The sequence below is a fragment of the Panthera leo genome, chromosome C2 (genome assembly GCF_018350215.1).
Source record: "Panthera leo isolate Ple1 chromosome C2, P.leo_Ple1_pat1.1, whole genome shotgun sequence".
Lineage (NCBI taxonomy): Eukaryota > Metazoa > Chordata > Mammalia > Carnivora > Felidae > Panthera > Panthera leo.
This window is the reverse complement of record NC_056687.1, coordinates 83,603,741-83,626,646: the sequence shown is the minus strand read 5'-3', so window position 1 is coordinate 83,626,646 and position 22,906 is coordinate 83,603,741. Positions and strand designations below refer to the sequence as shown.

Below are 22,906 nucleotides of genomic sequence, written 5' to 3'. Positions count from 1 at the left end.
AGTCATTACTAGGGGTGCCTCAGCGGCACAGTCAGTTAGGCATCCAGCTCTTGATTTTGGCTTAAGTCATGATCCCAGGGTTGTGGAATCGAGCCCCGTGTTGTGGGATCAAGCTCTATCCTGAGCATAGAACTTGCTTGGGATTCTCTCTCTGTCTCTTTCTCTGTCCCTCTCTCTCTCTCTCCCTCTGTCCTCCCCCATTCTCTCTCTCTAAAGTAAAAAATAATAAATAAACAAACAAATAAATATCATTACCAAACCCAAGGTCACCTCGATTTTCTCTTTTTTAAAAAATCTTTTTTATTTTTTTAATTTTTAATTTTTGTTTTATTTAGTTTTGCTTTGATAGCTTATTTTTGAGAAAGAGAGAGCACAAGCAGGGGAGGGGCAGCGAGAGAGAGGAGACACAGAATCCAAAGCAGGCTCCAGGCTCTGAGCTGTCAGCACAGAGCCCCACAAGGGGCTCAAACTCACAAACTGTGAGATCATGACCTGAGCCAAAGTTGGACACTTAATTGACTGAGCCATTCAGGTGCCCCTAGATTTTCTCTCATGTTTTCTTCTAAAAGCTCCATAGTTTTGTGTTTTACATTTAGGTCTATATCCACTTTTAGATAATTTTTGTTAAAAATGTAAGGTTAGTGTCTAGATTCATTATTTTGCAGATGGATGCCCAGTTTTTCCATCACCACTTGTTGAAAAGACTGTCTTTCTTTTATTGAATTTCCATTGCTCTTTTGTCAAAGATCAGTTGACTAAAGTTGGGTGGGACTATAACAGGGCACTTTATTCTGTTCAATTGATCTATTAGTCTTATTTCACCAACACCATGCTGTCTTGATTACTGGATAAGAATGTCTATGGTCGCTGTGTATGTGTATGCATCAGATATATGTGTGGTTTATTAGATTTTGTTATCAGTGTTATACTCATTTCATAAATAGAATATGGAAGTTGTCTCTATTTCTGTGCTCAGGATAGAATCAATAGCAACCAACTTATCTGTGCTTTAAAGTTTCTCAGTAGAATTCTCCTGTGAAATAATGTAGTCCTGATGCTTTTGTGGATGGAGGTGTGGGAAAATACAGTTCTCTGACAACATCTATTTATTCTATGGTAACCAGTTTACTTAGCTTCTATCTTTTCTGGGATATTTTGATAAATTATATTTCTTGTAATTTCATCTGTATTATCCAGATTTTCAAATTTATTACACAGAGGTGAGTAACATGATCCCATACAATTCTATGAATTTTTTGTGTAAGTTATTTCACCTTGCTTTTATTTTGATTGTACTTTCTCAGGCTAGCCAAGTGTCTATTCATTTTTTTTCAGATCTTATATTTATTAGTACTCCCATTTCTATTTTCTAAATTATGAATTGCTTCTTTAATCCTTCCACACAACAACCTGCACATGGGTATTTATAGCAGTTATATTCACAATTGCCAAATTGGAAGCAACCAAGATGCCCTTCAGTAGGTGAATGGATAAGTAAACTGTGGTACATCAAGACGATTGAATATCATTCAGCACTAGAAAGACATGAGCTACCAAGCCATGAAAAGAAATGGAGGAAACTTAAATGCATATTGCTAAGTGAAAGACATAATCTGAAAGAAGTGATTACCTCGTGAAAGCTGTAAACTTCTTACTGTACATTTCCAACTATATGACATTCTGGAAAAGGCAAAACTATAAAGACAATTAAAAAGATCAGTGATTGCCAGGGGTTATTGGGGAGAGAGGAATGAATATGCAGAGCACAGAGGATTTTTAAGGCAGTAAAACTACTCTTGGATATATATGGTTAAAAATTCATCTGAACTCGTAAAAGTACAACACCAAAAATGAACTAAATTGTAAACTATGGACTTTCAGTGATTATGATATGTCAGTGTAGATTCATCAGTTGTAACAATGTACCACTCTGGTGGGTGATGGTGATAATAGGTGGGGGGGCTATGCATGTGGGGGGCAATGTGTTACACAGGAAATCTCAGTATCTTCTGGCCAATTTTGCTATGAACCTATAACTTCTGTTAAAAACTCTATAGACTTGCAACCAGAAGATGAGTAAGTTCTGGAGATCTAATGCACAGCATAGTGAACTATTGTTAACAACACTGTGCTTTATACTTCAAAGTTGCTAAGAGACTAGATCTTAAATGTTCTCACTATGCACAAAAAAATAATTATGTGACTTGATAGAGGTGTTAGCTAATGCTGTGGTGGTAATCATATTGCAATATATAGATGTGTCAAATCAACACACTGTACAGCTTAAACTTACACAATGTGATGTGTCACTTATTTCACAATATTTTCAAATACCATTATAGAAAAAAATAAAGTCTATTTAAAAAGTCTGTGATTTCAGTTTTGAGGCGATTAAGAGGGCTTTTGTAAGTATATGTTTTTCACATTCTTGAAAACATAAAATTGTGTATTCTTAGCCCATATCCCTTTACATTCTAAACCAGCTCCCTTCCCTTCTTCCTCTCAGAGGCTCTAAAGCTTAAAGGTCGTGGGGTGTTCCTTGTCCTAGAGCCTACGAGAGAGAAAGAACCCCCAGGACTACAGGAGGACCCACCTAGCCAACACCCAGGGTCCTACGAAGGCTGACAACAGGGCCGACACCTCCCCACTAGGCAGACCACCTACAGGGCAAAGGAAACCGATTGGCCAATAGCCACCACGGAGCGAAGCTCTGTTCTGTGATTGGCTTTAGCGGTGACGCCCCCTCCTGAATTGCTTGCTTGGATTGGTCCATTTCTTGACTCTGACCTGGACGGTGGCCAGAGGAGGACAAGAGACTTCCAGAAAGAATGGAGGGATGATTTGCGTGACATATGAAACGCAGTCGCACATCAACAAGCAGCCGGGCTTTGGGGACGTGGCCACGGCCTCCGTGGTGCTGGTGCTGCTGATGGCGACTGAGAGGAACCGGAGGGGAGCGCCCCCCGAGCCCGCAGCTGCCGCCGAGGTAAAGGTTGCTTTCCCGCGCAGGGGCGGGGGATGTTTGGCCTGCCTGAGCAGTGGGAGGTGAGGAGGGGGAGGAGGACTGGAGGGACCCGGGAATCTGCTTTCAGTCCCACCCCCCACCCCCCGCCCCCGAAAGGGCATCCTCTTACACCTAGCCCTTTCCTCTCCTCCCCCTCCCTGCGTTCACCCTTCAGCCCACTGACTGCCTCAGTTTCTCCATTTGGGGGGTGGAGGACCGTGGAGCTAGGCTTGCCGTTCTCCATGCTCCCCTCGCCATGGAGTTGCCAGATTTGGCAATATAAACACGAGACACTGGATACATTTAAATTTCAGTCAACAAATAATTTTTGCCTATAAATATATCCCCAATATAAAGTGAAATTTTGAACTGAGCATGTTGTTTTTTTATCTGGCAAACCTAGACTAGACTAATACTTGTACACCTCCTAACCATTTACAGCGTGCTCTCACAGCAGTCCCCGTGTGGGGAGTGTTGTTGTAATCCAAGTTCTGAAGAAGCCTGAAGAAGACTTGCCCAAGGTTATGCAACTAGTGGGTAATGAGGCCAGAACACCTTAAAAACCCATTTTAGTTCTGCTGCCCTTCATCAGAAGAACACTCCTGGGGAGTTCGTTCTTATTGTTGGAATTAATCCAGTTAACAAAAGCAAACTTATCCTTCAGAGGGCTGGAGAATAAGTTTATATTCAAGTTCTCCTCTACAGCATTTATATTTTAGGGAAGAAGTAACTGTATTAAGCTGTCAAGGAATATTGATTTGCTCTGTGATGATTAAAGTATACTTTATAATGACTACACAATGGCATATCATTTGGCTTTGATGTCAGTGGACAAAGTTATATGTATTGCAAAAATTCCATACATCGCCATAAAAGTAGGGATTAAGTGCATTTGGCATGTAGAGGCTAAGAGCGCGAATTCTGGAATGAAACACACCTGGGTTTAAAGCATAGTTCTGTCACTTTGATGGCAGTAGGCAAGTTATATAATCTCTCTGGGCCTCAGTTTCCTCTTCTTTAAAATAAAGATGATAATAATTGTACCCACTTCATAGGATTGTCAAGTGCCTGGGACATCAAAAGTAATTTTAGCTATTAGCTATTACATTTGACCGTTAGAGTGAATCTTTGGCATAACAAATCATTCTATATTTTTAACTTTTAAATTTTTATTTCAATTTTTAAAAGGCCAAACAATTAAGAATGTTATGGATATCTGAGTTTCAGTGAAAAGAAATGTACTGTTCAATAATAGATAAAGCAAGTATTTTAGATTGTAATACACCAATTTTACCAAATCAAATATCTATAAGCTGGGCTAATAAAAATATTTATGTATCAGTTTTATTCATTGTTCCCCATGCATAATTTTATATTATTTTTATTTTCATTGTGTTTTAAACAGAAGAAACATTACCAACCACTATGGGAGAGAAAATAACTACAGGGTAATGGGTAAAGCTAGAAAATGAGTTTACATTCAGTGGTTATTTATGGTAAGGTAGACTTAGGATGTTTTAAAAGCCAAAGGTCAAGCCTTACAAGAGTTTTTTATTTCTTTGTATATTGTTTTATTTCCTTAGTGTTTACAGTATTAAAATAGTTTAATTGCAGACTATTCTCTAATATTCCTTTGGGAATTTTTCCTAGTTTTCCTTCAAAAAACTACAAAACCTTTCCACCACTTAAAGAGAAATGTAGAACAAAGATTGAAGTTCTAATCTTAGCAACTACTGTTTATTACCCAAGTGATTGTAAACAAGTCACTTATCATATTTGATCCTTGATTATTTGTAAAATCATAACAAAAACCTGAGTCTCCACCCCCAAGGTTTATAAATGCTGTCAATTATTACCAGCTATTTATTCACCCGAGAAAACTGCAATTGTGGATGGATCCAACTATCTGTCTTCTTTGTGCCTGTATCAAGCTTCCTAGAAGAGCTGGAGAAACCTGTGCACTGAGAAGACTTGGTAGTAAAAGAGATTCATGGGAGTCACCGTTGCCTAGTCGTTTTGCACTGCACAGCAGGCCCATAGTGTTTCTCTAGCCACCTCATTCTTTCATTTTCTGCAACTGCTGTATCAGATTCTCTTCATTCTTTTTAAACCTCTGACATCCCTCACAAGCCATTCTCAGCAAATGGTGTCAATGTTAATGAGGAAATAGAATTCCTGTGTTCTGAGCTTCCTGCCAGCAAACATTAATGTTTCTGCCCCACTGCCTGTGTCATCCTTGTCATATCATAGTTCACTTTGGAGTCCTGTAATCCCATGGTAATGTAATAGAGCACAGGCTCTAAAGCATTTTTCCTGAAAATGATATTCTCCCGTTCATTAGGGACTGTGATGTGCTTCTTCCTAGATTGTGGCCTGCACATCACACTGGCTTCTTACTCCACCTGTGAGGCCATCCAGAGTTTGAAGCCAGAAATCACACACACATCATTTAGCAACAGAGTGATCAATTTCCCCTCTGTGGGCTTCAGCTGGAGAAGCTTTCTGCCAGGAAGCTCTGGGTCTTCTCCTCAAGGAGAAAGCTGGGATCAATGCTTTCAAAGTTCAGACATGACACAAGGTGCAGAATGCTTTTCTGTTTCCTCTGATTGTCAAGGATTTTTATTGAAGCCTCACTTAAACCTGCTTTTCTTTCTTTGACACCATTTTCTGCAGTTATGTTTTATTACCAACTAGAGCTTTGCATTCATAAAGGCTAAATTTATTCCACTAATGTTGTGGAAATGGGTCTCTTTCACCCACACACTAGGTCTTCCTCCATCCTATGCTGATCCCTTCCAATTTATTTTGCTCGCTCCTCCTCATGGTCCTCTTGGCTGTGCCCTCCATATCTGCAGCCACTTCCTTGGACACTGGGACTGGAGATACAGCTGTGCCACGGGGACCCTAGCTGGCTGGCTTGTGGTTTCTCCTTCTAAATCACACTCTGGAGATTCAGATGCCCTCGAGTTCCCATGATTTATTGATGAGTTATTTCCTCTTGGCTTTACCATCCTATGGTTGAATGTTTGTTTACCTACAGACTCATTAGTTGCCACCAAAGGATAAGGAATAAGATTACAAGCTACGGACTTTTCATGCAAAGGTGGAAATTTGGATTTGCATATGAAATTTCCTCAGAAAGCATCTAATTCGGGTTTAAAACACTGTGCAGAACAAAGAAAACAAATGAGATGCCAGTTTAAGACTTCTGTGGTTTCTCTTCTGTAAATTATGTTAATAGGCTTGATACTCTTATTTTGAATTTTACACTTTTAATTTGAAATTATTTTAGACTTCTAGAAAAGTTACAAAAGTGGACAAAGAATTCCAGTATTCTTTACCTGTATTTCTCAAATGTTACTATTTATAACACATTTGTTTTATTCTCTGTATATATACACAATTGCACATATACTCACATAATGTTTTTCTGAAGCATTTGGCAGTAAGTCACTGACATTATGCCTGTTTACCCCTTAATATTTCAGTGTGTGTTATCTAGAAATAAGGGCATTCTCTTACATCATAACACAATTATCAAAATAAAAAAATAACATTGATTCAATATTATTTAATCTGTAGACCTAATTCAAATTTCACCAGTTGTCCAACTAATGAACATCTTACAAAAAAAAAATGGCTTGTTTACTGGTCCAAAATATAATATAGGATCACATATTGGATTTAGTAGTTATGTCTCTTTGGTCTCCTTCATTCTGGAACAGTTCCTCAGTCTTCGTCTTTCGTGATTTTAATAGGTTAGATGATGAAGTGATTTTGGTATCCGTATGCTTAATAGAGATTTCTGCGTACTAAAAATATGTGAGTAGAGGATGGTGTCAATCATTGAGAATGGAGGACAGTTTTTTAATAGAATATTCCCGCATTGTTTGTTTGTTTTCTGACACTTCTCCCCAAATAGATTCAGGCTATCCATTTGGGGAAGACAAAACACAGAAGTGATGTTGTGTTCATCTCAGTGCATTCGGAGGAGGCCGGGCAAGCTTTACTCTCAAGCAGGTGTTGCCCTGGAGGTGGCTCCATCCCACAGAAGAACTGTGAGATCAGTGTAGTCAGTCCTCAGGGTTGTCCTTACCAAAGAGGCCAGCACTGGTTTATTTACATCTGCACCATCAGTCATTGGTTAATGGCTGTCCCCCAGGGGGACAGATTTTCAGATACTTCAGGTTTTACAAAAGTGAAGAATAGCTTAAGATTTGGTGTAAAATGGTCCATTCAGAACCTTTTTTTTTCTATTATTGTCCACATGCAAGCATATAGTTTTTGTCTCAAAAATTTTTTAAAAGTTCATTCATCTTTGAGAGATAAAGAGAGAGCATGCACTGGGAAGGGGCAGAGAGAGGGAAACGCAGAATCCGAAGCAGGCTCCAGGCTCTGAGCTGTCAGCACAGGGCCTGGTGTGGGGCTTGAACTTGCAAACTGCAAGACCATGACCTGAGCCAAAGTCAGACACTCAACCGACTGAGCCACCCAGGCACCCCAGAGTTTTTCTTTCAAATTAAACAGGAACTAGGTTTGCAGAGATGGTTTGCAGGGCTATATCTCCCCAGCCTGAGAAACTAAAGCTTTCTTTGTTTCAGGGTAGACAGAATCCATGCCCTTTGTGTTATTGTTGTTAAGTCTAAACGCAATTTTGCAACATGAAAACTGCAATGATCTGTAATTAGATGGGAGTCTTTGTAGTTTGTGATAAATCTGTTGCATGCTATCTGTTTTTCAAAGCTCACTGCAGGCACCTGGGTGGCTCATTTGGTTAAGTGTCAGACTCTTGATTCTGGCTCAGGTCTTGATCTCATGGTTCATGAGATCCAGCCCACATCCAGCTGCGAGCTGACAGCATAGAGCCTGCTTGGGATTCTCTCTCTCTCTCTCTCTCTCTCTCTCTCTCTCTCTCTCTTTTTATGTCCCTCCCCCCCCACCTTTCTCTCAAAATAAATACACGTTTAAAAAAAAATTCACTGTTACTAGCTATGAAATAAAGCTTTTCTTAACCAAGCTGTAGGCTTTATTAAGATCAAGGCTATATGGCATAACTTCCCATTGGAAAGATTTATTTTTAAAGTAACTGATAATCAGTGACTACATAACAGAACGATTTGTCTTGGAGCTATAAACGCAGAACTTGTTTCACTACTTACATATCCTGCACATAGAAGAATAATGTACGAAATGTTTGTTTGGATTCTTTAATTATCTAACTGGTATCTCTAGGAAGCTGAGGATCTCAAGTTTGTAAAGGCACAGAAATCTAATCAAAAATGAGATGCTGTGGGGCACCTGGGTGGCTCAGCCGGTTGAGCATCAGACTTCCGCTCAGGGCATGATCTCACAGTTCATGAGTTCAAGCCCCACATTGGGCTGGCTGCTGTCAGCTTGACAGCTCAGAGCCCACTTTGGATCCTCTGCCCCCCTCTCTTTCTGCCCCTCCCCACTTCCACTCTCTCTCAAAAAATAAATAAAACATTTTTAAAAAATAAAAATAAAAATGAGATGCTGAAAGGGATTTTATCATGAAGCAGTTTGATTATTCTGCATTATAAGCTTAGAAGTGATTCTGTGTTGTGCTGCATAAAGGCTGTTTGCAGACCAGAATCTTAAACTAAATATGAGCAGTTCAGCATTTAGCCATGTGCTTCAGAAATGGTTTGGTGGAGCCTGTATTTCTACAACATAATAATTTAAGCTTTAACTTTTAGATCCAAATGGTAATTCTGGCACTTGAATACTGTAAGGAGACAATTTGTCATGCCTGCATTGTGGAAATGGTGTTCCAAGTGAAAGGCACAGCATACAGTTGAAGCAGCACATACCGGTGTTTCAGGGAGAGCGTCTGATATGTTAAATGGAAGCTATCTTTGTAAGTATCGCCATATTTTACTTAGGGCATATTTAAACTGGTGATATTGAGGTACAGGAGGGAAAATAATTCGCCTCATTGTTTAAGCCAAATGCATGAATTCCTAGACATGATACTAGGACTTTCCTTTAATAAACTTTATATTTTAGATCCATTTTAGGTTTACAGAAAAATTGAGAAGATAGTTCAGAAAGTTCCTATATACTTTGTAAGGAGTTTCCCATATCTTACATTAGTGTGGTATTTGTTAAAATTAATGAACCAACCTTGATACATTATTGTGAACTGAAGTCCAGAATTTACTCTGATTTCTTTAGTTTTTACCTAATGTCCTTTTTTTTTTTTTTTGGTTCCAGTATCCCACCCATTTAGTTTATATTTAATTGTCATGTCTCCTTAAGCTCCTCTTGGCTGTGACAGTTTCTAAAATTTTCCCTGTTTTTGATGACCTGAACAGTTTTTAGGAGTCAGATATCGGTCAGCTATTTAGTAGGATGCCCTTATATTGGAATTTGATGTCTTTCTCAAGATTAGACTGGGGTTATGGGTTTTGGGGGAGGAAGACCACAGAAGTAAAGTGCCATTTTCATCTCATTAAATTAAGGATTATTACTGTTGAGCTGACCTTGGTCCCCTGGCTGAGGTTGTGTTTGTTAGGTTTCTCCAATAAAGTTACGCTCCCCTTCCGTAATGTAGTCTTTGGAAGGAAGTCCCCATGCACAACCCACATTTAAGTAAGATTTATTTTTTTAACTTTCCAAAATGGGTCAAGATGCTTGTTTTGGATGAAGCAGATAAAAATGTGGAGTCAAGGGATTAAAGGTCAAATCCATGAGATTTACCAGAAATTAAATATAAGCATTAAGGTGGGCACATGATTTGTCTATAGCTAGCAGGTTGGGTTAATTGTTACAGTATAGCTGTGAAGTGCTATATTGTCCTTTCCCCCTGCTGAAAGCAATTGTTTCCTACAATCTCTGTCTAGCTCAATTCTATAGTAAGACAGGGACGCTTGGTCTCAAACATTTCTCTATGTATTATTATGAAAACTGTTATATCTGCTTAATTGATGTGTCAAAATAATTAGTTATCTCTCTCTTTTCTTTTAAGGTTGGGTTGTTTTCTGCCTTAATGTCAATCGATATGTTGGAAGTTATCAAAAAGTTCATGAAAAATCCATTTCAAATTCTAATAAAGAAGGAAGAATTGACCCTTGAAAGGACCAGTATTTTATAATATTTTTGAAAGAGGGTAATGTTTTTCTAGTTGATATACATAAAAATTATGGCCAGAATTTTTTTTTTTTACCTTCTTACTTAAGCTCTGTACTAAAATTACAGAAAGTAGTAACCGTGTCTTAGTATTTATAAATAAAGCAGCAGAGTAAACACAAGAAGAGAAACAATTATACCAGATAATAAAAAAACTGAGCTGAACCTCTTTCTTAAGTCCAGGATACTTTGTTCTAAAATTTGGTGCAATAATATCTGTATTTAAGTAGAATTAATAGAATGAATTTCTAACTTGCCCCTTGCAATGGCAGGGATGAGAGTAAGAAATCAAATGGCTTTTTCTTCTGATTCTATTAACATTTTCCTCTCCTCTCTGCAATACCAGGGGCTGGGGGTGTGGGGAGGGGGGTTGGAATTACATGCTCCTTGTGGCATACAAGAGACCTACCAGTACACAGGCTGTACTTTTTCAGAACACAAGGCAGAGGGTAGACTGGCTTCTGAGAAAATGCATGCCAGGAAGTTCAGTTTCTGATGTGGTAAGAGTAGTTCTTCCCTAGTATTGCCAGTTAAGACACAGTTAATATCTAATTACTTCCTTAATAAACTGATGCAGGATGTAGTTACAATGTAGCTGTAAAGTGCTGCCTTGTCTTTACCCCTGCTCAAAATAAAACTGTTACCTTTCTAGCCCTGTCTGCCCTGGTGCTTAGCAGCCAGGGATGCGTGGTCTCAGACATGTCTATCAAGTTAAACACTGACTTGAGGGATGACTGTTGAGAATTCGGCCTTATTAATATTTTGCAGGTGGTGACAGAAAGAAAGAAAGAAAGAAAGAAAGAAAGAAAGAAAGAAAGAAAGAAGAAAGAAAGGCATTATCGGGAAGGAATTCAGGTATGGGACAAACCACGTTTTGATTACTGCCAACTTACTGGTATTTCAATTCCTCATTTAATTATAGTCATCTGCCAAAAGTTGGTTTTGAGGGGAAGATTTTTAGCAGTCTTTGTCAGCTCAAGCTATGTGGGGAAATAAAGCCCACACTCCACAGTGAGCTGTATGATTTCTATGCGGTTCATTACTGTTTGGTGGCCTGGAAGAGTGTGCAGCAGCTGCTGTTTGAATCAGAACTTGAATGTATACTACCGTGATCTCAGGCTCATGATTTTTATGTACAATGGTATCTATGGTTATAAACTATGCACCGCCCACCACTTGGGGAAACTGTATTCTCAACTGAATATTTGTCATCTTCATTGAGTATTTGCCTTTATTCTGGTGAAATAAATTTATGTGTTGTTGTTCAAGTGTGATTCTGTTAGCCAGACAACCTTTAAAATCAGGTATATGAATGAGGACAACAATCTTATCATCTAGTAACATGGTAAGATGTATTTAAATTCTACTTGGAGAGATTCATGGTTGATCAGAACATAGTAGAAAAACAAATGTGAAATGTAGCCCAGACTTTGGATTTTGTACAATTGATATTCAAAGGAAAAATCAACAATGCTGTTAGATCCGGCTGCCTTAGCTTACACGTGAGTCCTTTTTTTTAGTCGTGTTATTCATATCTTGTGCTTTCTTGGGGATTCCTCTATAACTGGGATTTTGTTAGCATTTTCTGGTATCAATTTACATTGACACTGGCTTAGGTATAGTGGTTTTATTACTAAATAAATTATGTCTTGCTACTAATGTAAAAATAACTTTAAAAAGATATAGAGGCACCATGTCCAGCCGCAAAGGGGGCAGGAAGAAGCCCCCGAAGCAGCCCAAGAAGTAGGCCAAGGAGATGGCCAACATAAGGCGTTCAAGCAGGAGCCAAAAGAGGAGCAGAAGAAACTCCAGGAGCTAAAAGGCCAAGACCAGGCTGCAGGGAAGGGCCCCCTGGTCACAGGCAGAACTAAGAAATCTGGCAAAAAGTAAACTGTTCCTTGTGCCTGAGGCAATGGTAATCCTTAATTCCATTTCTGTTTAAACATCTGGATTCCCTGTCATAACCCTGTTGCTGCCGATAGCTAGTAGAATGGAGTGTCTTAGATCCTGTTGTACATTTAAGAATAAACTTTTGTTTTAAAAAATCAATCATTAAAATAAAAAAGAAAGACAAAATGTAGTAGTCAACAAGAATAGATGATGAGACGGTGCTCAGAGATGGCACTGGCCTAATTTAGGACATGGTTTCACGAGTGAAACAGCATGTAGTTTGGACAAAGAGCGAGTCAGTATTTCCATATTTGTTTTTTTCTTGTTCCGGTTATTTGATATTTTAAATCGCTCCAGCCACGGCATTTTTAATTGGCTGTATTATCTGTTTTGGTATAGAGCCATGGTGGTACATATATCTCAGCCATCTGTGTTACGGTGTCTTAGGTGAACTGAGCAGAAAGCGGTGATAAGTATGGGTTATCATGACAGATCTTTGGAAGTTCCTTCCACACACACGCTATAAAAAGTTAAGTCCTAGACCAAGTCTGTCCAATAGAACTTTTGCAGCAATGAAAATATTCTATATCTGTGCTGCCCAACACAGAAGTGACAGGCCACCATGCAGCTACTGAGGTGTGGTTCATGCAACCGGTTAACTATATTTTCTATTTAATTTTAATTTCAATATCCACATGTAGCTACTGGCTATTGTATTAGACTGCCTAGTCCTAAACAATAGCTAACATTCCAGAGTTTACAGTTGCACTTTATAGTTCCAAAAGTGTGTCAAGACGAATTACGTAATTGTTCTTTTTGTTTAGTCTGTGGTGTTTACATCTGTCCCAGGCCAACAACTGCTCTTGGCTAGCCCTCTTGGGTATGGGCTTTAATTCCACTACCACAAACACAATACTGTCATCTGCTTTATAAATAATAATGCTTAAGATGCCTGATAGAATCTGATTTTGCAGCCAAAGGAATCCTTTCCACTAACTACAAAAGAAATCCTTTTTCTCTCTAGATATTGTAATTGGCATCTAGTTAGAATCACTCTATATATAATCTTGGGAAATAAACAGCCACTGATGGTTAACAAGTAGCTCATATTGTTAGTAGCTCATATTGTACTTGATAAGCAATATTCTGATTAATAATTTTTGTTTGTTCAGAATTGGCAGTGGAGGCTGATTTGGGAGGAAAGCTGTGGCCATAAACATTGAAGAAGACAAGTGGATTCTTTGTGACATTCAGACTTTCTACAATAGCACAGTGGAGGAAATGCCAATGAATGTGACTGACCTTATTTAATTCCTGGGATGAGACAGTTTTGAATGGAGCACTCGCTGTTGTGGAATAGGTGATGATAACGTCCACTGTGCTTCTTTCTTTGGGAATATTTGAAGCTCGTCTCAATGCTCATAACGGATCAAAAATACAGATTTTGATGGTAACACTACTCTTACTCGTGAGCCCATATGAGGATGGTCATTGGTTTTATCTGCTTCAGAATTAGAATATTGGAGTTGGATATGACAGATGGGGTTGTAACAATTATTCTTAGAAATTTATTTCCTAGTTCTGTAAAAATGGTTATATTGAGTGTGCTCCATCATTTAATACTATATTGTGGACTGGACAATATGTGCTGTATAAAAGCAGCCAATTGAGGTGCCTAGGTGGCCCACTTGGTTGGGCGTCCAACTTCGGCTCAGGTCATGATCTCACAGTTTGTGAGTTCAGGCCCCACATTGGGCTCTGTGCTGATGGCCATTTGTGTTACGAGTTACGTGTGCCATCAGCACAGAGCCTGGAACCCACTTCAAGTTCTGTGTCTCTCCCTCTTTCTCTGCCTCTCCCCTGCCTATGCTCACACTGTGTCTCTCTCTCAAAAATAAATAAACTTTAAAAAAAGAAAAGAAAAGAAAAAAAGCAGCCAATTATGGGGCGCCTGGCTGGCTCAGTCAGTGGAGCATGTGACTCTTGATTTTGAGATTATAAATTTAAGCCCCAGGTTGGGTGTAGAGACTACTTAGAAATAAAATCTCTTTTAAAAAAAAGCATCCAATTATATTAAACTAGTTTATCTGCTTTTATTGCGTTAGTCATTAGACTGAATAAAACAAACTCAACAATGTTTTTTTTTTTAAATAAAGTGATTTCATTTTGTATGGTATTGTGTTTTTACTTTGTAATGTTACGGCATCAGGCTGGAATGCTGGCGGGAAAACCAAGCGGCACTTGGAGACCTTGGTGGATTGGAGATTTATTTAACACTGACGGGCTCAGAGGAGACCGTTTCTCCAAAGATCTGAGCCCCGAATGTGAGCGGGAAGGGTAATTTATAGTTACCAGCCTCCATATTGGGGGGGGCGGGGGTTGGTTTTCGGGCGCTCAGCAAACAAAGAAAGAAGAACCCGGAGGAGGGGTCTCTAAGCTAGAGACCAGAGTTTGTTTTAATCCAATCAGCCATCTTTGGTGTACTTTATCCACTTCTCCAACAGCAAAACATTTTACTAGTCATAAGCATGAACTGGAGCCTTTTACTAATAAGCACCAGCAACAATCATATCCTAGGGTTAAATCCCAGAAAATTTGCCATATTGTATATCGAATATTCAATAAATTATAATAACAAATATTTTTTCTTTAAAGTTGTTTGGTCCTTATTCCTTAAAGAATTATGCTTTTTGCCATAATTGCCTATTTTCCAAGATAAGATAAAACAGCACACTACAATAAGTATTTTATTCTAGTTACAGAATTATAAACAAAGGATACACTCACTGTATCCTTGCTTTTCATTAAAAGTTTTAATAGTTCCAAGCTAGCTGCTGTTTAGCCATAGCACAAAGACTAGTCACTTGGTCAACTGCAGATGTTCAACAGCAACATCGGCTAAGCACCTTCTGCTTCTTTGACAAAAAAGAAGTATTAGAATGCAAGGTTTCTCCTTCTCATGTGGCAAAAATTTCCTGGTATATGCAAAGTAGCTATTTAACAGCAACGCTTTCTATGTTAATAAGCTAATTAATCAGTAAAGCTCTTTTTCCATAACGATAACATGGAGTCACAGGCCCTATTAGGCAAGGATTGAAACCAAGTATGATCCTGGTCTTTTCTTACAGATTACTTCTTGAGCAATCTTTACGTTGAACACAGCTCATAATTTATCAAAAGAACCACTGATAGGCAGTGAATATTCCACCAGCTGTTTTGACTGGTATCACACAGAAAAGAATATGGTGGTGAATTTCTAGGTGGAAACAGCCCCCATCCTTCCTCAGTCCTAGTATTGATGCAAGTTTGCTGTTTTCACAAAACTGCTGCTGTGACAAATAAGGCAAAGGCTAAAATCCTTGGAAGTTATCAAAGCAATTAAAAGTCATCACTGCCTTCAGTAAGTAAATGTGCAAAAGGAAATCCTAAATAATGAAATGGAAGGGATGACATTTACTCTGATGTTCATTCCCTGCCAAGACTAGAAGGCAGGTGGCAAGAACTGCATAAAGGTGAGATCAAAACAAACATAACTTGTATTTGGAAAAGGTATAACCACCAAACTTACTAGAAGGCCTTCATTTCCCTGTCTAATGTGGATTGTATTCAGGATCATGCTGGTCTGTTACCTCCATCCAAGGACACCTTTGATTACTTTCTTGAACTCATTAGAACAAGGCACTGCTCCTTCTCCCACATTTCTTCCATTCCAGGACCTCACTTCCACTCTTCCTCCTCTGCACAAGGCCCTCTGCTTCCTCTCCACACCCTTTTTGGCTTCCTATATATCCTTCCAAGCATCAGACCAACTGCTCCCTGATGTTTTCAATCTGATGACTCTGGCACTTCCACATGTTCAAAACCCAACTTTTCATTTTGCCCCAGGGCTACTTTTCCCATTACCTTGAACTTCCTCCTCTTATCTAGACTTTGGCAACAGTCGCCAAACTTGTTTCCCCGCCCTTGGTCTTCCCTTATCCAATCCACTTATCACTCAACCCCCAGGATGATCTCATAAAACATGTAAGTTATTCAGTGGATTTCCTTTTCCTCAGGATAAAGTCTAAAGTACAAGGCTCCCCTGCTTTTGGTGTTGCATCTAAAACATCATCACCAAACCTAGGGTCATCTAGATTTTCTTCTATGTTATCTTCTAGGAGTTTTATACTTTTGTATTTTACATTTAGGTCTGTGATTCATTTTGAGTTCATTCTACTGAAGGATTTAAGGTCTGTATGTAGATTCATTTATTTCCATGTGATGTCCAGTTATTCCAGCACATTTGTTGAAGACACTATCTTTTCTCCATTGTATTGTCTTTGCTCCTTTGCTAAAGATCAGATCAGTACAGTTGACTATACTTATGTGGGTCTACTTCTAGGCTCTTGTAAGAGAAACTCTATTTTTCTCCTCTGCTCTCAAAACTCTACTCTTCACAACACTTCTGACACTGCTGGTCATCAAATGTTGGGGCTTTTCCCACACAAACAGTTCTGCAAAACCAACTGGGTGTCCTAAAATTTAACTCAATTCTGACACCATCTAACCTAGAGACAAGTTTAGATGCCAAAGGTTAAGTGTTCGATGCCATGAGAATAACCCCTTAACCAAACATTTCAGATGCCAAATATAAGTCCTTGTTATTTATGCTTCTGACCAACTGGCTATAAACTGGAAGTTCCCATGACCCCCTTCTTGGGTTTGATTAATACACTAGAGTGGCTCACAGAACTCAAGAAAATTTACCAATTTAAAAGGATAGAGCTAGGGGCGCCTGGGTAGCTCAGTTAGGCATCTGACTTCAGCTCAGGTCATGATCTCATGGTTCGTGAATTCAAGCCCCACATAGGGCTCTGTGCTGACAGCTCAGAGCCTGGAGCCTGCTTCAGATTGTTTCCCTCTCTCTCTCTGCTCTCTCCCCACTCATACTCTGTCTTCTGTCTCTTTCTCAAAATTAAATAAACATTTAAAAAATTAAAAAAAAAAAAAGGATAGAGCTCAGAAATAGCCAGATGGAAGAGATGCATAGAGCAAGGTATGAGGGAAGGAACATTCTCCTATCACATCCACGTGTTTACCAACCCAGAAGCTCTTTGAACGCTGTCCTTTGGGATTTTTATGGAGGCTTTGTTATATAGGCATGATTGATTAAATCCGTGGTCATTGGTGACCCATTCAACCTCTGGTCAGAGGGTGGGGCTTAAAGTTCTAACCCTGTAACCACAGGGTTGGTTCCTCTGGCAACCAGCCTCCCTCTTTAGGGGCTTTCTAAAAGTCATCTCATTAATATAAACGCTGGTGTGGTTGAAAGGGACTTATTAAGAAAAACAAAAGACACTTTCTTCACCTTTATCCTTTGGAGTTATTTCGGGTACTGGGAATAAAACTAAATATCGTAATGAAAGATGTTCCTATAGTTATTATATGGGAAATTACAAGGGTTTTAGGAGCTATGTGCCAGGAACAGTGGAAGACAAATATATATTTCCTATTATAAATCACAATATCACAGCTCTCTATTCTGTTCCATTGATCTATTCATCTATTCTTTTACCAATACAACACTATCTTGATTACTGTAGATGTATTGTATGTATTAAAGTCAGGTGGTATCAGTCCTCCAACTCCGTCTCCTCCTTCAATATTGTGTTGGCCATTCTGGGTCTTTTGCCTCTCTATATAGACTTTCAAAACAGTTTTTTAAATATCCACAAAAATAATATGCTGGGGTTTTTATTGGGATTGCATTATATTTATAGGTCAAGTTGGGAAGAATTAACATCTTTTACAATATGGAGTCTTCCTATCCATGAACATGGAATATCTCTCTGTTTATATTTTTCTTTGATTTCTTTGATCAGAGTTCTGAAGTTTTCCTCATATAGATCTTGTACATAGTCTCTTAAATTTATACCTAAGTATTTCATTTTAGGTATAAATTGAATAAATTATGTGAATAATTAGTGAATTAGTAATAATTAGTGAATATATTCACTACTGGAATATATGAAAGAAATTGATTTTTGTGTATTAATCTTCCATTCCTGCAACCCTGCTATAATTGCTTATTGGTTTCAAGGCTTTTTTTGTTGATTCTTTCAGATTTTCTACATATATTATTAAGTCATTTGTGAATAAAAAACGGTTTATATCTTCCTTCCCAATCTGTATACATTTCATTTTTTCTTTTCTTATTGGATTAGCTAGGAATTTCATTATGATTTTGAAAAGAAGTGGTGAGATTTTTTTTTTAAGTGTTCTACAATCCTATGAATAGGTCTTAGTGTTTTAGTGAGACTGTGTCCCTCAGCTGTGAACTTCACATATGCTTCTCAGTTCTTCCCTCCACCCACAACTCCTACCCTTTGATGTGATAGTATGGCTAGAGTGAGCTGGAGTTGGGTACTTTCCTTCCCCCAGGTCAGTTAGTCTCTGAGTAGATATATTTTCCTGAGAGAAGCCTTGTTAAAAAGAACAGAATTCTCTGGCTTATTTCAAAAAGGTGACTTTTCTCCTCTTCTGCTGGAAACATAAGGAGATTTTCCCTCAGTGTTCACTTTGAGAACCTGGTCAAGATCCTAGAAGTAGGGGCACCTGGGTGGCTCAATCGATTAAGTGGCCAACTTCAGCTCAGGTCATGATCTCACCATTTCAAGCCCTGCGTCAGACTCTCTGCCTTTAGCTTGGAGCCTGGAGCCTGCTTCAGATTCTGTGTCTCCCTCTCTCTCTGCTCCTCCCCCACTCACCCTGTGTCTCCCTCAAAGATAAATAAACATTAAAAATTTAAAAAAAAAAAAATCCTGGAAGTAAAATATACAAAAGTATGGAGCCATCAATGATTGGGTCCTTCTTCGGTTTAAAAGTAAAATTTTTTAATTAAGACTTTTTTTAAGAGCATTTCTAGATTCAAAGTAAAATTGAGGGGAAGGTGGAGATTTCCCATATACCCTTTACCTCCCCCATTATCACCATTCCCAACTAGAGTATTACAATTGATAAAACTATACCCCTTGAAGTTTTTAACTCTCAGAGTTGTCCACACTGAGTTCCCACGAATTCATCGATTACAGTTGAAGTTTCCCTACCCTGGAACTGGTTCCCATGGCGAACTATGCTTGCGGGCTTCTGGTCAGGTAAGTTGTGATTCCCTGTATTCACATGGGGGTCTCTCCAATTTGAGGGCAGCTATTTGCCCTGTGACCTCACTTCTCCCATGGATAAGAAGAGTTGCTGATTTTTCAATTTGGTCAGCCTTTTACTTCTTGTTAGGATGGAGTGGCAACTTCCAGTTTCTTACATGCTGGGCCAGAAACCAGAAGAAAAGGTTTTCAGACTTGTAGGAATTAGGTCTTAGCTCTTCAATAGTATTCACTTTGTATCTACAGACTTGTTTTTGCAGACCAGCTGTTTGTCAATCAAGTCTTTTGTTTCTATTAATATATGACCAGCAACAGTGATAGCCGTCTTGTGGGTACATGTCTGAAGAAGCTATCTCCTTCTATTTCTATAAGGCAAAAATTTCATTAGTAGCACATTTTGAGAAAACTGAAAAATGATCAAAACTTGCATTAAATATCACAATAAGCCAATGACACCCCTTTTAATGGTGTTTGTATACATGGTGTGCAGGATATTTGGGAGGTAGCATCTTTTCATTTTCTCTACCAAGAAGTTTATAGACAGAATGGAATTTGCCGAAATTATATGTACAATATCTGCCAAATATGTTCATAAATAAGCAAAATCTAGTTTGTATTTGGACAAGATATCAACGTTCTTTTTATTTATGCAGCATTGTTAAAATATCCACATAAGTCAAGAAGACCATTTGAAACTCCATTGTTCAAATCAGAATAACTAGGAAGTAGGGGGAACATTTTTGTTGTTGTTGCTGTGAGTTGACATACTCTTTGATTTAGTGTAAAAAGCATCTGTAGTAAGACCTGACAAAATTGGTTCCACATTGTAAGGGGCCAAGATATCTGTTATCAAATTTCCCCTTTGCTCACCCACAAAACATTTTAGTTGGCACCTCTGAATCAGGAAATGTAATTGTATGTAGTTTCATAAAGCAATCAAAGGTGTGATAATGCATGTGTTCATGTATTCAATCCAAGCTAATATAGCAGCCACTATTTTCAAAATATAGTTTTTGGCAGATGGTAAAATTTTGGATTGATTTAGAGGGACTTGGCTATCTAATCCAAGTTGTGAGATTTAGCCTCCATATATGACTTCACATCCCCTTCCTCACCATACTTGTCTTAGTTCAGCAACTATAACAAAATACCACAGACTGGGTAGCTTATAAACAACAAACATTTATTGCTCACAGTTCTGGAACTTGGAAGTCTCAAACCAGGGTGCCAGAATGGTTGGGTGAAGGCCCTATTCCTAGTTGAAGACTTCTCATATCCTCACATGGTGGAAGAGGCAAAAAAAACTCTCTCGAGCCTCTTCTATAAGGACGCTAACCTCATTCATGAATACTCACCTTCATGACCTGATCACCTCCCAAAGGCCCAACATACCAGTCCCATCCTACTGGGCATTAAGATTTCATCAACACATGAATTTGGAATTTGGCTGGGGCTGGGGGGTGGAGGGAGCACAAACATTCAAGCTATAGCAATGTCCAATCCCAAATTCTTTTCTATCTTTGGGCAGAATGTACTCTTTTGATTATTAAGTTTCTTATTTTTAGTTTTTATTTTAATTCCACTTAGTTAACATACAGTGTTATATTAGTTTCAGGTGTACAATACAGTGATTTAACAATTCCATGCATTACCCAGTGCTCATCACAACAAGTGCACTCCTTAATCCCCATCACCTATTTAACCCATCCCTCCATCCATCTACCCTCCAGTAACCATCAGTTTGTATTCTATAATTAAGAGTCTGTTTCTGCTGTTATCATTAAGAGAGTATGGTACTGGCACAAAAACAGACACATAGATCATTGGAACAGAATAGAGAACCCAGAAGTGGACCCACAAATGTATGGCCAACGAATCTTTGACAAAGCAAGAAAGAATATCCAATGGAAAAAAGACAGTGTCTTCAGCAAATGGTATTGGGAAAACTGGAGAGTGATAATGAAGAAGAATGAACTTGGGTGAGCCACTCTGACAGGTGAGAGGTGATATCTCATTGTAGTTTTGACTTGCATTTCCCTGATAAGTGATGATGTTGAGCATCTTTTCATGTGTCTGCTGGCCATGTGTATGTCTTCTTTGGAAAAAATGTCTAATCATGTCTTTAGCCTATTTTCTAACTGGATTATTTGGTTTTTGGGTGTTGAATTTGATAAGTTCTTTATATATTTTGGATACTAACCCTGTATCAGATATGTCATATGCAAATATCTTCTCCCATTCCATAGGTTGCCTTTTAGTTTTGTTGATTATTTCCTTCACTGTGAAGAAGCTATTTATCCTTATGAGGTCCCAATAGTTCACGTTTGCTTTTGTTTCCCTGGCCTCCAGAGACGTGTCTAGTAAGAAGTTGCTGCGGCTGAGGTCAAAGAAGTTGTTGACTGTTTTCTCCTCTAGGATTTTGATGGTTTTCTGTCTTATATTTAACCTTTCATCCATTTTGAGTTTATTTTTGTGTATGGTGTAAGAAAGTGGTCCAGTTTCTTTCTTTTGCATGTTGTTGTCCAGTTTTCCCAACACCATTTGTTGAAGAGACTGCCCTTTCCCATTGGATAATCTTTTCTGCTTTGTCAAAGATTAATTGACCATATAGTTTTAGGTTTATTTCTGGGTTTTCTATTCTGTTCCATTGATGTATGTCTATTTTTGTGCCAGTACCATACTGTCTTGATGACTACAGCTTTGTAATATGACTTGAAGTCTGCAATTGTGATGCTTCCAGCTTTGCTTTGCTTTTTCAAAGTTGCTTTGGCTATTTGGGGTCTTTTGTGGTTCCATACAAATTTTAGGATTGTTTGTTCTAGCTCTACAAGAAATGCTGGTGGTATCTTGATAGGGATTGCATTAAATGTGTAGATTGCTTTGAGTAGTATAGATATTTTAACAAGATTTGTTCTTCCAACCCATGAGTATGGAATGTCTTTTCATTTGTTTGTGTCTTCTTCAATTTCTTTCACCAGAAAGAGAAATTAAGAAAACAATCCCATTTACAATTGCGCCAAAAGTAACAAGACACCTAGGAATAAACCTAACCAAAGAGGTGAAAGACCTATACTCTGAAAACTATAGAACACTGATGGTTATTAAATTTCTTAATCCAATTGTATGTGTCCTTCCATCTTTCTTTAAAATAATGAACACTTAGGACACACTGAGATTGCAGACTTCAGTTGCATCACTTAGAGTCATACATGAATGAATAATCGATTATTGTGAACTGCAAATCATGACGGCCAACATCAGCAACACCAACTCTGGAAGACAGATAATCTATGCTGTATCCATTTGACACTAAAAGCAGTGTTGCTTTTGGGACACTTGGGGGCTGGCCATATGGATTTATACATTTTCCCCAACCTTCAGCATACATTGTCTAAAGCTGGGATTTTTCATGTGCTGGGGCAGTGGTTTCCTAGAACACAGGACTTTCCATGCTAACTCAACAGTGCTACATAAATAGGAACAGCCACTTTTGTAAGCAGAAGGAGTTAGGGGTCTCCAGTAAAAGAAAGTCAAGACACAGCTTTTCTGATACAGAAGAAGTCATTTCAGGCCCCCATCTATCCCCATGCCCTCACCCCCACCCCAACTCCCACCCCAAGTCCTCTGCCCCCATCTATACCCTACTTGTCCAAGCACACTTCCTACAGAACTTCCTAGGAGCTGTCAGAATTACACACACACACACACACACACACACACAACG

General features: G+C 38.6%; 3 non-coding genes and 1 pseudogene across 3 annotated transcripts; all 4 read left to right on the top strand.

Annotated features, from left to right (window-relative positions):
- Positions 1–10,188: 10,188 nt before the first annotated feature.
- Positions 10,189–10,368, top strand: LOC122199064. Its single transcript, XR_006193332.1, has one exon. It is a non-coding gene; the product is annotated as a small nucleolar RNA SNORA81 (small nucleolar RNA).
- A 185-nt stretch (positions 10,369–10,553) lies between these two features.
- Positions 10,554–13,909, top strand: LOC122229850 (annotated as a pseudogene).
- LOC122199033 lies at positions 10,725–10,854 on the top strand. The gene has a single exon (XR_006193305.1). It is a non-coding gene; the product is annotated as a small nucleolar RNA SNORA63 (small nucleolar RNA).
- LOC122199042 lies at positions 11,080–11,214 on the top strand. Its single transcript, XR_006193312.1, has one exon. It is a non-coding gene; the product is annotated as a small nucleolar RNA SNORA4 (small nucleolar RNA).
- Positions 13,910–22,906: the final 8,997 nt, after the last annotated feature.